This window comes from Mastomys coucha, unplaced genomic scaffold (genome assembly GCF_008632895.1).
Source record: "Mastomys coucha isolate ucsf_1 unplaced genomic scaffold, UCSF_Mcou_1 pScaffold6, whole genome shotgun sequence".
Lineage (NCBI taxonomy): Eukaryota > Metazoa > Chordata > Mammalia > Rodentia > Muridae > Mastomys > Mastomys coucha.
In genome coordinates, this window is record NW_022196912.1 from 91,957,579 (window position 1) to 91,973,509 (window position 15,931).

The 15,931-nt window shown below is 47.4% G+C and overlaps 1 long non-coding RNA gene across 1 annotated transcript; it reads right to left on the bottom strand.

Annotated features, from left to right (window-relative positions):
• Positions 1-173: 173 nt before the first annotated feature.
• LOC116080966 lies at positions 174-1,096 on the bottom strand. The gene is made up of 2 exons (XR_004114696.1): positions 463-1,096; positions 174-220 (listed from the first exon to the last, which is right to left on the bottom strand). It is a non-coding gene; the product is annotated as an uncharacterized LOC116080966 (long non-coding RNA).
• Positions 1,097-15,931: the final 14,835 nt, after the last annotated feature.

Genomic DNA, 15,931 nt, shown 5'->3' on the forward strand with positions numbered 1-15,931 from the left:
AAACCCCTTCGGTCTGTGATGTCTTTATACCCTGGAGCAGGGCCTGGAAGGGTCGGTGGAGTTGGGCTAGGGAGAGGAGAGGATCCTGGTACTGTGGTCTCCAGGTTTGTACTAACTTTTCTCTGTAATTCCTTTTCTGGAGAACTTCCCAATTGAGCCTTCGGGTGGGCCTGGAGAGAAATCTCAGATTTTATTTGATCCATGTTTTATCCTGTAGATCCTGAGTAAAAGACACAACCAGCATAGCATTTGACTCCTGGAAACCTTTAAATAAATACCAAACTACAACAGCTCTCTGTCTGCCCGAGTCCCACCTGCCCACCCTGGGGATCAGCCAGGGTGAGTGCCCCCCAGGTGGCGTTCTTAAACTGTCCTTTCATTGTAGCCTTGTGTCTGAGTCAGTAACTTGAGGTGAGAGTCTAGCCAATAGCTCTTTGGATTCGTCTACACCATGGAACTCACACAGAGGCCTATCTTCAGGAAGTCTTCACTTGACCAATTACACCATGTGTTTTCGGGGTCTGTGAACTTAGGACCGCAGAGCCTATTCTTGTGGGTTCCTTTGAAGCACAAAACTGCAGTGTATCTTCCTGTGTCAGTACTATGACAGCATAAAGCCTGTTCACTCTACCATGCCATGGGGGTGTTACAGACTAAATGCCCGGAAACGGGGCCACACAGGCCCACCCAGAAGCCCGGAGGATGAAGGAAAATATGGTTCCTCTCAGAACTGAGTTTACTTAACAAGAGCTTTCTGGGGTCAAGACAAAACCAAAGGCTAAAGCGGGTTACTGTGGAGTTCTAACGAATGAAGGCAACATGCCAGTTGCCAAGAGCCTCTTCCTGGTGATAAATCATGTAGGCCTTAGGGACACTGAGAACCAGAACATCCCCCTCTCCTAAGCTGTCCCACAGACTTTGTAGTAGGACTCTATAGGAAGCCACTTCATACAACATACAACCATACAGAAGCAGAGGCCATAAAGATGCTTAAATACCAGAGCCATGGAAGGGCCTCTGCCGAGGGCTAGCCTCACTCAAACCTGGCAGTGTTGCTTCCTGGTGTATTAACCCATCAGATAAAAATTAAACAATGGTAAAAGGGAAACTGTGTGATGGTTCATGGGTAAAGCATGCCACCAAGTTTGACTGCCTGAGTTTGATCCCTGGGTCCCACATGGGCAAAAGGAAAGAAATGACTCTTACAAACTCTCCTTTGATGTCAACATGTACACTGTGACATGCATATTTATGTATGTACGCATGCACACTTGCATGCACACCTACATGCACACAATTTATAAATATTATTTTAATATATAATTTAATATATAATTGATTTATAAAATTATATTAGTAATTCAATTGTTAATAAATTGTGTTAATAATCTAATTATTAATAAATTAATAATATAAAGAAGCTTTTGGGGCTTCTGTGATGGCTCAGTGGTTAAGGTTTGTTGCCCTAGAGGACCTGGGTTCAGTTCCCAGCACCATATGATGGCTCACAACTGCATGTTAATCAGTTACAGGGGCCCTGACATTCTCTTCTGATTTCCTTACACACTATGCGTATATGTGATGCACACGTACTTGAAAGGAAACATGCATATATAAAAGTACATTTTTAAAAAATGAAACTGTAAGAGGTAGACGGTTGCATACACCTTACACTATTTCACCAATACTGTTGCTATATACTGTACTTTGGATAGGAGCTTAATAGCCAGGTATTAGAGATGGATCTGTCTGGGGCCAGAAATACCAGCTTAATGGTAAAATACTTGCCTCGTATGCTCAAAGCCAAGGGTTCTCACACAAACTAAGAAGAAAAGAGCAGCAGCTGCAGCAGGTGTTTGATGGCCCTGGGTGCAGTGCAGTTGTGGCTCCAGGTAGGATCCACAACTCGAGCTAGGATTGGCTTGAAGTATTGGGGTGTCTGGACAACAATGCTGACATTCCATCACACAGATTAAAACTTGTCTCAATTTCACTCAAACTACCTCTTGGAGAAGTATATCCCAGGAAATGGCAGGAGCTCACTATAGCTTTCAGCTTCTGAGTCCAGAAGACTGGATCAAAGCTCCAAGTGGGAAATGGATGTATTTATACCTACATGCTGTCTAGACTCTCTTTGTGGCCTAAAAAGATAAGAGCCCTGCGTGGAGTGTGAATCGGGTGAGCCACACACCCGGCCCTTCTCAGGGACCTCTTTCCAGGGTAAGTTTGACTCGGAGATGTTTGCTCCTCTGAAGCTGATTTGAGAGCTAGGGCAGTGCTGCTTCCATATGGGAAAGAGGGTTGTTTCAGGGGGAACTGCTTTCCTGTGCTCTATTTTATGAACTATAACAACAGGATGCATACCTTTTGTAAATAAAACCAACACTTTTATGTTTTGTGGATAACACATTCTCTTGTGACGCTCAACTCTTCTCCACCACGAAACCACAGGAGTGTGGCTCTGTCCCAAGCCAAGCTGTGCTTATGAAGACAGGTGGTGACCCAGATTTGGCCCATGGGCCACAGTTGCCCTGGTGTGTATGTATGTATGTGTGTGTGTGTGTGTGTATATATATATATATATATATATATATATATATATATATATATATACCGTCTCATCTATATTCATTCAGTGTTTTGCCATATCTTCATGGCTGGGATGTTTACTGTGCACTGTGAGTCATATAAATGCATTTGGTCAGTAAAACTCAGGCTAAATATTGCAGTCATTCATGTACCCTGCTTGATGGCGATCACTGCCTTGACTTACCTGAGCTGTGGGAAGTACACCCGGAACTCGGTTCTCACAAAATTAGGGTTAGGGTTAGGGTTAGGGTTAGGGTTAGGGTTGTTAGGGTTAGGGTTAGGGTTAGGGTTAGGGTTAGGGTTAGGGTTGGGTTAGGGTTAGGGTTAGGGTTAGGGTTAGGGTTAGGGGGTTAGGGTTAGGGTTAGGGTTAGGGTTAGGGTTAGGATGGGGAATACACAACTACAGGTAACAGGGACACTGACAGCTTCATGTGGTGATGCACATCTGCAGTTGCAGGATTCAGGAGCAGAGGCAGAAGAAGCCCACGTTTAAGAGTAGACTGGGATACATATAAAATACATAGGAACCACCTGAGTTCCTTTGATCCCTGGACTCCACACCACAGAAGGAGAGAACTGATTCCTACAAGTTGTCCTTTGATCTTAGCATGTGCACTGTATAGCAAGCATATGCATTTAGCAGTGCACACATATAAATTAATAATCTAAAAAATTCTGGGGCTGAAGAGAAGGCTCAGTGAAGGGGGGGCAGTGAAGGAAGGAAGAAAGGGAGAGAGGGAGGAAGGGAGAGAGGGAGGGAAGTAAGAAGGGAGGGAAGGAGGGGGTAAGGAAGGATGGAAGGAAGGAAAAAGAAACCTATGGTCATCCTCAGTTACAAAGTGAGTTAAAAGTCACCCTGGGTTACTTGAGACTTGTCTCAATAACAGTAGCAGCAACGCCCCTCAAAAAACCATTGGAAGCCCTGTCTCTAAAACAAACAAACAAAAAAAAAAACAGGGGTGGTGGGGCTGGGTCTGTCTGCCACAATGAGGTGTGGGTAGGCAGGTGTCATTATGATAAGGAGCAAGTATGTGACAGAGATGGGAGAGAAAGAGAAACAAAATGGTTTGTGAGCTATGAGGATAGGAAGAGAGGCAGAACTGGAGATGCAACTGCTGTGGTGAGAAACAGCCTGACGCGAGTGGCATGCGCTGCCACCTGAGACCATGGTGATGTCCTGGCCTCTGCAGCCACCTGAGAGCCATGACTGGGTCCCTGGCCATGCAGACATCCCTGGTCTGGGCTGCTGCTTTGGGCCATGTTGATTTCCATGGGCTGTGCTGAGCTGGCCTATCCCACCTCTCACCAGCTGTGACATTCATGAAAGATGGCCCCTCCCCTCACACCTGGGCAGCATGGGCGATCTAGCTCTGGTGGCATAGGCACAAGAGAGCTATCCCCCCTTCTTGCCACTGGCTGTGTAGTGGCGCGGGCATAAGAGAGACAGCCCTGATGATGTATCCGAAACCAATTTCGATGAACACTTACAGGTAAAGCTGTCTGATCAAAAGGGTATATACACTATGTGACACCAAAGCTTCCATGGCAAGACATTTTGTTTTGTTTTATTTTGGAGGGGAGGCTATATGGGTAGAGGGTGGATATGGAGGGACTGGGTGATGAGTAGGATTGGGATGTGTGATGAGAAAGTAACAAAGAATCAAAAAAAAAAAAGAAAGAAAGAAAGAAAGAAAGATCCAGGCTATCCCAAGCTATATGAGACTTGGGGAGGAGACCAGAAGCAAGAACAGACAAAATGGGCCAAATTGGTTTAGCAAAAATTACTACCTCTAAACATTCTAGGACTGTGGCAGTCCTGAGTGGCCTGGTGTTCCACCTCTTTCCTCTAGGTGTCTGTGTGCATCGGTCAAGGTCAGCAGATGAGAGCTGGGTGCTGTCCCAGCCTTTCTTCCCACTGGGGACTACTGGGCTTTACTTGGGCCTGTATCTTAGTCACATGCTTCTCTCTCCAGTGGGCATGAGACTCCATCAGAAGCACACAATCTTAAGAATGGCAATTAAAAACCAGATGTGGGGCTGGAGAGATGGCTCAGCGGTTAAGAGCACTGACTGTTCTTCCGAAGGTCCTGAGTTCAATTCCCAGAAGTCACATGGTGGCTCACAACCACTCATAATGAGAGATGACGCCCTCTTCTGGTGTGTCTGAAGATGGCTACCGTGTACTTGTGTATAATAATAAATAAATCTTAAAAACAAAACAAAACAAAACAGATGTAGTGTTGCAAGCCTGGGATCCCAGCACTGGAGAGGTGGAGGTAGGAGATCAGAAATCCGTAGCCAGCTGGGGTACAGCCATATGCCTTTAACCCTAGCATCTGGGATGCAGAGGCAGGCAGATCTACACGGCCTGATCTACACGTGAGTTCCAGGCCTACCAGAGATATATAATACATAATGAGACTTGGTCTCAAAATGACAGCAACAACAGCAGCAGCAACAACAACAAAAAAGGAGGAAAGAAAGCTCAGTTGATTAGTGATCATCTCTAGCAACACTGTTCACCCTGAGCTATCTGAAAGTTGTCTCAACCGCCCCAACACATTGGAAGACACACACGCCCGTCTCCCTCCCCCCACCCTGGGGGGGGAACTTGGGGAGGGAATGAAGCTCTGATTAAGTAACTTTTCTGGTGCAGTGATAACTTATAGAGGATGAACTCTCAAAATCTGCCCCCACTGACACACCTCCTCCAGCAAGGCCACACCTCCTAAACCTCCCCTGGCACCACAACTAACACTGGACCTACTGTTCAAATCCTGAGCCTGCAGCTGGGAGTGGTAATGCGCGCCTTTAATCCCAGCACTCAGGAGGCAAAGGCAGGCAGATCTGAGTTTGAAGCCAGCCTAGTCTAGAGGCCAGCCAGGGCTACACAGAGAAACCCAGTCTCAAAACAAACAAAACAAATACCTGAGCCTGTGAGGGACATTCTTTTTTTTTTTTTTTTAAAGATTTATTTATTTTTATTTATATGAGTACAATGTAGCTGTCATCAGACACACCAGAAGAGGGCATCGGATCCCAATACAGATGGTTGTGAGCCACCATGTAGTTGCTGAGAATTGAACTCAGGACCTCTAGAAGAGCAGCCGCAAGTGCTCTTAACCACTGTGCCATCTCTCCAGCCCTGTGAGGGACTGTCTTATTCAAATATCACAAACTCCAAATAAAAATTGGAGTTGGAGTCAGCAGGGGAACTGTTGACTTAGGAGGTCAGTTCCCTCTGCTGACCACCACTGTGGATGAGGTGTAATGGAAACCTAGTTGACAGTTTCCATCCATTCCACCCCAAAACAGTCATCTTGACTTGTCTTTGCTCAGCTGCTTGCTCGGGGTTGACAGTAACCAGGGATAAGCCAGGCAGCCTGTCTTGGCCCTGGTGATTGGTCCAGAGCCAAGAATATGACCTGAAACGGCCCAAAGAAGTCCTGGACACTTGATTAGAAAAAGCAATTGTTCTCTCCTAATGGGACAGTGTCATGCATGGCCGCTTTTCTACCTAGAAGGCAGGTAGGCTGAGACGTGAGCACATACCGCCTCCTGAGAGACTAGGAACACCGCTAGGCTCTGATTCTGAGGCCATCTGGTTTTTGAGTTGTATGAGCTGATCCGAGTTGCATTTACCATCTCAGACAGTCTTCAACTTACAATGTCTTGACCTCATGGTATTATGAAAGCCACGTGCTGAATGGGTTCCATACCGTGCTTGGCAGGTTAGGCAGGCAGTATTTTATTTATTTATTTTTCAGTCTCACTATATAAACCAGGCTGGCTTGGCAGGTTAGGCAGGCAGTGTTTTAGTTGTTTTGTTTTGTTTGTTTAGTCTCATTCTATAACCCAGGCTGGCCTAGAACTCAGAATCTTTCTTCACTCAGCCTTCTAAATGGTGGGACGACAGGTGTGTACTGCCCTACCCAGCTCACTAGTCTAGTTTTGATTTTATATTTTCAATTTAAAATGAGCTTATCAAACAAAAACTGAGGACTATCTGTACAGCTGGGAGCATCCTGATAGACACAAAACTATCCCAAATCACTCGAGGCCAGAGGTTCCCAGCTGCTGCCTGACAAACAGCACCCTGACCTGTTCTCCCCAGCAGTAACCCATGACTGGCTGCCTGACATCCTTCCTCCCTTCATCTGATCCCTGGCTCTGTCTCACCCAGTGGGTGAGGTAGGTGTATGACCTGTGTTTCATAACTGGAGAAACAGGCTAGAGAGCTGGGTGACTCACTGGGGTTTCTACTGTTGCTGAAGTCCACCTGAGCCCAGATCTGCTGCCCCCAAACTGCCCAGAGCCCATGTTCTTTTGCCACCCTAGGTCTCTAGATCAAGAGGATCAAGGGTAACCTAAGGGTAGAGATAAACACTGATTTCTTCCAAGGGAAGATGACCAAGACCTTGAATTCCTGGCCCCATCTTTCACCAGAATGAGATGATGACAGCAAACAGAGGGACAGGCCTACCCAATCCTTTGGAGATGGTGTCTCATGTAGTCACCTTGAAGTCACTCTGTAGCTTAGGATGTCCTTGAACTTCTGATCCTTCTGCCTCTATTTCCCAATTGCTAGGGTTAGAGGTGGGCACCACCACATCTCATTTATGTGGTATTAGGGATTGAACCCAAGGCTTCATGAATGCTAGGCAATTGAGCTATGCCCCTAGTTGGTCCTCATATTGTGTATAGTCCATGGGATAGAGTGGCATTCTTTTTTTTTTTTTCTTTCTTTTTTTTTTTTTCTGAGACAGGGTTTCTCTGTGTGTAGCCCTGGCTGTCCTGGAACTCAGAAATCCGCCTGCCTCTGCCTCCCAAGTTCTGGGATTAAAGGCATGCATGTGCTACCACCACCCCAGCCAGAATATTAAATAAGTGTGTGCCACCCTGCTGTGACACTGTGTTACTCACAGCGTGATGTAAGTCTCTGGGATCTGACTGCAGCCCTGGTGGCAGCCAGCCTTCGACAACCTGCCCCAGCATGTGTAACCGGTTCCTGGACATCTTCCTCATTTCCCACATGGACAGCTCTGCTTGAGCTCTTCACCAGCTGTACAGGAGCTGGGACCAGGCAGCTGGGACTCTTCCTTCCTGCCTCCCTGGCATATCCAAGAACAAGATCAGACAAGAACAGAGCCTGTTTAACAGGAGCTTTTTCACTGCCCTCAGCTCCCCCTAAGGAAACATAGCTTTGAAAAAACAACCACAGAAACAATGGATGTTGAGCCAGCACTCAGCAGGCAGAAGTAGAAGGATCAGAAGCTCAAAGTTTGGGCTGCATAGTGAGGTCCAGGCTAGCCTGGTCTAGGCTATAGCAAGACCCAGTCCTAAAAAGAAAACAGGAAGATAGAAAAAGGGAGTGGGGACAGAGAAAGAGGAAAAGGGAGAGAAAGATGAGGAAGAGGAAGAGGAGGAGGAGAAGCAGCAGCAGCAGCACATTTTAAAATAAAGCTTGACTGGGAGAAGAACGAAGGAGAGGCATGGGGTGGGAGAGACACCAGCTGGATGTGATAGTGCAAGTCTGTTGAGGCAGGAGGATTAGGATTTTTAGGTCAGCTTCAGCTACATAACTAGCTTGACACTGCTACATGAGACTATGTCTCAGGAAGAAGAAAAATAGGGGCTAGAGAGATGGCTCAGTGGTTAAGAGAACTAGCTGCTCTTCCAGAGGACCCAGGTTTGATTCCCTGCACCCATATGGCTGCTCACAACCATCTCTGACTCCAGTTCCTGGGGGGTCTGATGCTTCTTCTGACCTCCTCAGGGTCATGCCCACAGGGTCTATACTCACACTCAGAACACACATACAAGTAAAACTAGATATATGTATATGTGTGTGTTTAAAGTAAATCCAAAAACTTTTGTTTAGTTTTAGATTGACAGAAGAAAATCACGAAGCACAAAGTTCCTATATTCAGTGGAGAAGAAAAGAGCACTGGCTGCTGCTGTTCCAGAGGTCCAGAGTTCAGTTCCCAGCACTCACATGGTGGCTCACAAGTCTGTAACTCCTCCTGTGGCCTCCACAGGGACTACATACATATGGTGGGGTATCTAATATGGATGTAATAGCTAGAGGCCACATTTCACTCAAATTCCTATAGTTTTTGTCTAATACCATTTTAAAATTACACTTACTGTCTGTGGGGGTGTATATGACATTGTCAGGAGTCTGAAAGTCAAAGGCAGTATACAAGGCTTCTGGGGATGGAGAACTCAGGTCATGAGGACTGGCAGCAAGTCTGCCTGCAGAGTCTCCTCACTGGCCACTTTTATACCATTTCTTTTTTGGTGCTAAGATACTATGTGCTCTGCTGTTAGGTGTCTTGGCTCCCGGCTGTGACAGCTTCTCAGACGTCCTTGTTTGTGATGACCTTGGTTGTTTTTAGAGGTTCAGTTTGCTAGACTGACAAGTGAGACTGGTGTGACACTCCTGAAGGGTTATCCGTTAGGGGAAGTAAACCACAGAGGGAAGTCACAACAATGTTGACCCTGATCACTAGCCAAGCTACTGTGGTCAGATGTCTCCGAAGCCCTTCCTTCCTTCCTCCCCGTCCCTCTACCCCCCATCCCCCATGCTCTATTAAGGAGGTATCAAGGTTAGCCTACATTGAAGGAGGGGGACCATCAGGCTCCAGAATCTGATGGTGGAATCAATAAACTACTCCCTGGGGACTTACCATGCTCTCACTCCATCCTTTACTCAGCCCTTTGTGTCAGCAGCTGTGAATTCAGCCGAGAGTCAGAAATACTAGAAAACTGATGTCTACACTGAACACATGTGGACCTTCCCCTGCACCATTTACTCGGAGACAATACAGCTTAGCAATGATCTGCCTAGCACTGTAAATAATCTAGAGCTTTGGGAAGGAGGGCAGTGCTGGAGAGCAAACTCAGGGCCTTATATGCTAGGCAAGCACTTTCTGACCAAGCTTTATCCGCAGCCTCAAGAGATTACTTAAAGTACACGGGAGGACTTACAGAGGTTATATGTAAAGACTGTGCCATCTGACTAAGAGATCGGAGCACTTGTAGCTTTGCGTACCTGTGAGGGGTTCAGAGCTGATCTCCAGTCCTGAGAGATGACTGTTTCTATCAGCATAGACTCAAGAATACTCTAAGTTATGGTCTCATACTGTAGCCTGTTTTGCTGCTCAAATTGTCTCTACTTTGGCTACTAGAACTCTCTAACGGCTGTTTCTTTTACATATCAATACTTTTTTTTTTTAATACTCAATAGCAACATTTTATCATCTTTTTCTTTCCAAACGCATTGCCTGTCAGTAGTAGTTGACATGGGTTCTGCATGTGTTTGGGTTCAGTGTACCACTCCTCCTGACACTAACTTCCTTCCACAATAAGAACTGAACTGTTATCTTGGGTGTGATTCTTCCTTGATACTTCTGTACCTGTGATGGGCTGGTCTGATGGGACAAAGGGTGTGCTGGAGCCTGCAGCTATCAAGCAGAGCAGGGCTGCATCTCAGCTCCTTGCCAGGAGAATGCTCCCAGAGCATGATGATCAGTGCCCATCATGCACTACTGGTGAGGGCCCTGCAAGCCAGATCCTTATGAGATGCTGATGGTATATGCATGTTCTTCCCTGGACAATGCCTCTGAAGTCCCTTACCCTCTCCAAGTCAGTGCCAGCGATGTGCCTGGATCCCAAGGATCTCTGGATCCCATCACTGTGAGAATGGCAATCCAACCTATATATGTTGAGAGGCTTTGGGTCCACCTCTTTACCAACTGCAGTCAGTCCTTAAGACAGTAGTTGGTCCATATAGCCTGACACTGGACTTCCAAGGAAGGAAGGAAAGCAAGAGTGTGAGAAGGGCTGACCTGACACGACATCCTCCCTCTCTCCCCTTCCCCCCCACCCCCCAAAGGGCTCCACTTCAACTTCCCTGGCATGTAGAAACTGGGCATGCATGCTTATGGTTCATGTATGAATCTTATCTCTACACATGGACACTTCTCCAATGTAGGGACCAGGTTTTATAAGCTGCCTAAATCTCCAGTGGGTGGTACAGGACAGCCCCAAGACTACACATTGCTCAAACAAACACCTGTGAGCTGAAATTACATGGGGCAATCCCATCAAAAGTGAGATATGACTGCACATCCAGGCTTGTCCCCCTGTGCATTTTCAATGACTTTGTAGAGGACCATGGCAGACCAGGTACCAGGCTGAGGTAAAGCAGCAAGAACTGACCAGCCTGAGACTTCTTGGGAGCTTCTAGGCGGAAAGGCCTGCTCACATCACATCTGCTCTTTGCATACAGTGAGGGAGTGGCCCGGGCTCATTTCCTGGACAGGAAATGTGGTCAAGTTGTTGGACCCAGAGTCCTTTTCTGGTCTCTCTGAGGCCCTGTGGTTGGTGTTTGCTATGGACGTGACATTCCTTTCTTAGCTGGCTGGCCTTGGATCTGTCCCTACCATTTTGGAAATATAAGGACATTAGGGGATAGGGAAACAATGACTGGACTCCCAAGCTGGTGTAAGTGACCATATGGCAGATGAGGACCCTGTGAGCATTTGGTTCCCTCTTGAACTGTATTCTGCAGAGCCCTGTTCTTGGGTCCCCTGCAGGAGCCAGCATATGGGGAGATGTGTACCTCTCCCCATAAGCCATGCCATCAGGTTAGTTTTCTTTGGCAGAAAGCTTAATCCTTGGTCACTTTCGGCACTGGAATGGAAAATTCTGGTACAGCTTTCTTAATATTGGGCCCTTGATTCTGTGTTTGTTTTCCTCCAGTCTTTGATTTGCTGGAAACAAATTAATAATAGAGACTGTTGAGTAGTTCAGCTCAGAGGTTGTAGGCATACAAGGGCCCCACCCTGCAATGAACATCAGAGGTAAACAGTCCTGACTGGGGCCTGGCACTCACAGCAGGCCTGCTGGGCAGCTGGCTACATGGACTCCATGGAAGGGAGCTGATCAGCCGTTGTGAATGCAGGACTTCCTGTTCTGCACCCCTTTAAACCTACCCATCATATTGTCTGCAGCAGAGTGAGTGTCCTTGGGTCCAGCCAAAAGATGTCTGCCTTACCTCTCCCCCCACCATGAGGAGTCCCCATAATGAAATCACCATTCTCCCTAGTTAAAATCTAAAGATCAAAGAGTGCATTCTCTCCTTTGAAGCTCACTTAGAAGAAGTCTGAACCCCTGTGGGTTCTAATGTGCCTTGGGCTTACCATGGCTGTTTAAAGTTGCTTTTTAGAAGTCTGGAGGAAGCACTGTCTGTCTCATACTGGCTGAGAGCCACAAATCCACCTACCCTGGAAAAGTGTGAACAGGCAGATGGTAGGCCCCCAAGTCACCCCAGGTTAAATGTGACATTACACAGCCATTTTTCCCCACGTCTGAGGAAGGTAGTGGCAAGAAGTTTACACATGCATAGACCACCGAGAACTTCATCTTTCCATCTCAGTCACCCTTCCCACACCTCTAATCAGTTTTTCCATCCCATAAATACTTCTAAACTCTACCTGGGGGAAGGCTCATCAGGCTGGGGGCCTAGTGGCTTAAGTTCCTTGGCTTTTGTCAGGCGGTGGTGGCACACGCCTTTATCCCAGCACTTGGGAGGCAGAGGCAGGAGAATTTCTGAGTTCGGGGCCAGCCTGGTCTACAGAGTGAGTTCCAGGACAGCCAGGGCTACACAGAGAAACCCTGTCTCAAAAAACAAAAACAAAAACAAACAAACAAAAAAACCGCCAAAAAAAAAGTTCCTTGGCTTCTGTAAAACTCACTGCCTTAGGAATTGGCACACTGGGTGGCAGGTAACATCCAGTGTGTTTCAGTACACTCATCAAACAAGCTCATGAGAGATGCTGAAAACGCCTTGCCCACACCCCAACAAGCTCCATGTGGAAGAAGTGCTGGGCTGGTACTCCAGGTTCTCTCAAGAAACCCAAGCCCTAGCCAGAGGGAGGGACGGGTGAGGGCGCCAACAGGCAACAGGATACCCTATTCCTTAAGACTGTTTCAAAGGCCTCCGTCCTTCAGAAAGCAAGGGAAGTGCCTCTGCCCTTCCGCCTCACTGTACCTCACTGCCCCCTTTTCTGAAGTATCTATATACACCCAACTTCCACAGCATCAGTTCAGGATGGAGATCATTCACTCCACATCTCATGGCACCCAGGCAGGAGCAGCTCAGAGCCAGGAACTAAGACTTGCCACATTACACCGAGTATCTATCTGAGTGCAGGAACACTTCAAGGACACTGGACGTGTACACCTACAGTCTCACACTGGCGCTTGGTTGCTGTCCTTGTAGTATGGCTTTGGAGACCAGGGCAGCAGCTAAAGGCAGAGACTGCAGCAAGGGAGGGATTTAGACATGTAGACTCGCCTCTGGCCTGTGGGTTCCTGGAAAGAAGCTGCGTCTGCAAAGACTAGAACTTGGGTATGTGGACAGGTTGAGATGTTTCAGGTCCAGAGCCTGATTACAATTTACCTTGAGCTACCTTTAGCTACCCCCAGTCATTCCTTTCCTACTTCTGTTTTGGACATAACACCCAATGGACAGGTAAAATTCCCTCAGAATGTACAAGACTCCAGCTCCCACCACTCTGATAGGGGAGGTCTTTTCCCCCTAATCTGATAGGGGAGGCCTAATCGGTCCTCCCTACTGTGCTTTAACCTGCCTACCTGATTTCCCCACCAACGTATTTTCAAGTGCCTTAATTTATGGCCTTCCGTTCTATTCCTACAAAAAAAGTTCATGAACCTCTCCACACTAGAGTATAGAATTTGGGGGTTCTAAATCACTCTTCCTACCCACCACCATTTATATTTGGCTCCAGAATAAACTCTATCCTCTTTGAGGTGGGAGTTATTTTTTGCAGCAACGGGCCTCAGTTACACGAGCACTAAGTGGTTCTGCAGCTCTTCAGGTCAGTTCCAGTGAAGCACCTGCAGCCATGACACTGAGCCACAAGGTGATGGTAGGGAGCGGAATCAGGGTTAGGAATCACTCGCGTGCACTGCAGTCAAGCCGGAACATGGTAGTTAACAACCATGATGTTTGCCGCAGATGGGGCCTCACCGTGCAACAGAGGCTAGCCTTGAAATAAAGACCCTTTTGGCTATGTCTCCCAAGTGTTGGGCTCCTAGTATAGCCATGCACAACTATGCCCAGAAACCTGTTGTTTTATCCTAAGGGGCTAACTAGTAAAGTAACACACCCCCTACTCTACCTTGCAGCATACAGGCTGGCAAATCTTGTTCCTACTTGGGTCTGCTCTTGGCCTAGAGAAACTGCTGAACAAAGAGTTTTGAGCTTTGCGTCCCTGGGGCTGAGAACAGGCTCTAAGAGGCCTGAGAAAGACCTGCTCCGACAGGATCACATGGGAGCCCCAGCAATGTGTCACGAGATCAGATTAATTGCAAGGGACATCTGAAAGAGCTGATGGGGTAGTCTCAGAGTCGTGGAGCCCCACTGGAGCAGGTGCCATGGCGGGGCAGCCACTTCAGTTTCCCAAGCTAGCAGACCTCAGATGCATGTTAGCAGATCAGCCCAGCTCCGCCTCACTTGCTCCAGCAACTTGCTTCTTGGGAGTCAAACCTGGGTGGCCCAAGGGACCACTGTGAAACTAACTCCAGCTGCTGAGCCTGATGTGCTATAGGTTAGAGAGCTAGAGCCATGGAGGGCCTTGTACAAGCACTCCTGGGACCAGCCTGACCTACTGGGGCTTCTGTGCAATTTCCCCAGATCTCCAATGGTGTCCAGAGCAGAGTCACTACCCTAGCTTGCAGAGAAAGGCTGACTAATGTCTCTGTGGGAACTTTTTCAGTGTTGAAGAGCCTGCTAGTCTGGACCTGGGGACCCCCAGCTCTTCAGTCACTGAGACCTGTTAAGGTAGACTAGGTATGAGAAGCATTTGGGAGACACAGAAGAACCCTCACTCTGGGTGCTTGTGAGGGATGTGCTAGCATTTCCCATCTTGCACCTATCACTGGTCACATATACACACAGCTGTCTTATACAGTTACGGCCTTTATGAACCTCATTCTAGAAGTAAGGATGTTGAAGCTAAGAGAAACTACTCCATGAAAGCTAAGCTATGAAATCCAGGCAATCTGACTCCAGAGCCTAGACATTAAAAATACTCTCATTTTTGCAAACGGAATTCTGTTTGAATCCTAGTTCGCATCTCTAACTCCTGCCACCCATTCAGTTTTGTTTCTTAAGCCTGTCCCAGCTCACAGTTGTTGGGTGTGGTGGCACACACCTAAAAGCCCAGCAAGAGGGAGGCTGAGGTAGGAAGAATCTTAAATTCAATCTGGGCTACCCAGTAAGTTCCAGGCTAGCCTGGCCTACATAGTAAGAACATGTAACAAGAAAACCAAACAAAACTTGACAGCTCTGTGAGCCTAGCAGACGTTTTACACTCTGCAAGGAGACTGGCATGTCAAGAAAGCATGCACATATGAGGAACCAGGCCATTTTTAAACACCCTGGGCTTGAGGTGATTGCAAAAGTAGTCATACCAAGCTCACTGCTGCAAGGAAGCTGTGAGAGTTTCAACAGGTCCCTAAGGGAAGTTACCTGCTGCCATGACCAAGCAAACAGGAAACCAACAGGCAGGCTGGGCTCCGTGTAGGAGATCCGCCATAATGACAGAAACAAAGGCAAGATCAGTATCACTGAGCCATGCCATATGGCCTCTGGACACACAGTTCCTACACACTCATGCCAAAGGAGGCCGACCTGTGACTTTTGCTTCTTTTGCTTGTCGTTTTCTGCAAAGCACCCTCTAGCCCCAGGTCTCTTCCTGTCCAGTCAATGTTGCCCACGGCACCCTCAGTCCACCACCTGTCATATCAGGTAGTAGAGATTTCCCTAGACAGCCCTAGATACACCCCTTTACATCCAACTGGTGTATGAAATCCAGGGTCCTGTACCCAAGATATCCCACAGCCAACCTACTGGGTGCCTAACATGCTGCACTTGCCAGCTCACCAGCTGGCTCCACTAGCAGATCGTCCCTAACATCTATTCTGACCAAACCAGTATGCAGTGCCCTAATGATGCTAACTGAGGCGACATGCTGACCCACAAGCACTTGGGAAACCACCAGGCTGCTTACGCCCATGCCTCATCTCAGCTCTCCCTCTGCCTCAGCAAGGAGGGCCTTCAGGGACTTGCTTTATTATTGTCCTTCATGTACCATAGCTTGTGAGGTTAAGGATCCACTTCCTGTACAAACATGACCCACCTACCAACTTCCATTAAGTAGACACTAAAGATGGACATCCAAGGGAATGAAACCCCAGCTCTGCCAATATAAAACAAAGAACTTACCTGACTTCACTTCTTCCCTCGGTC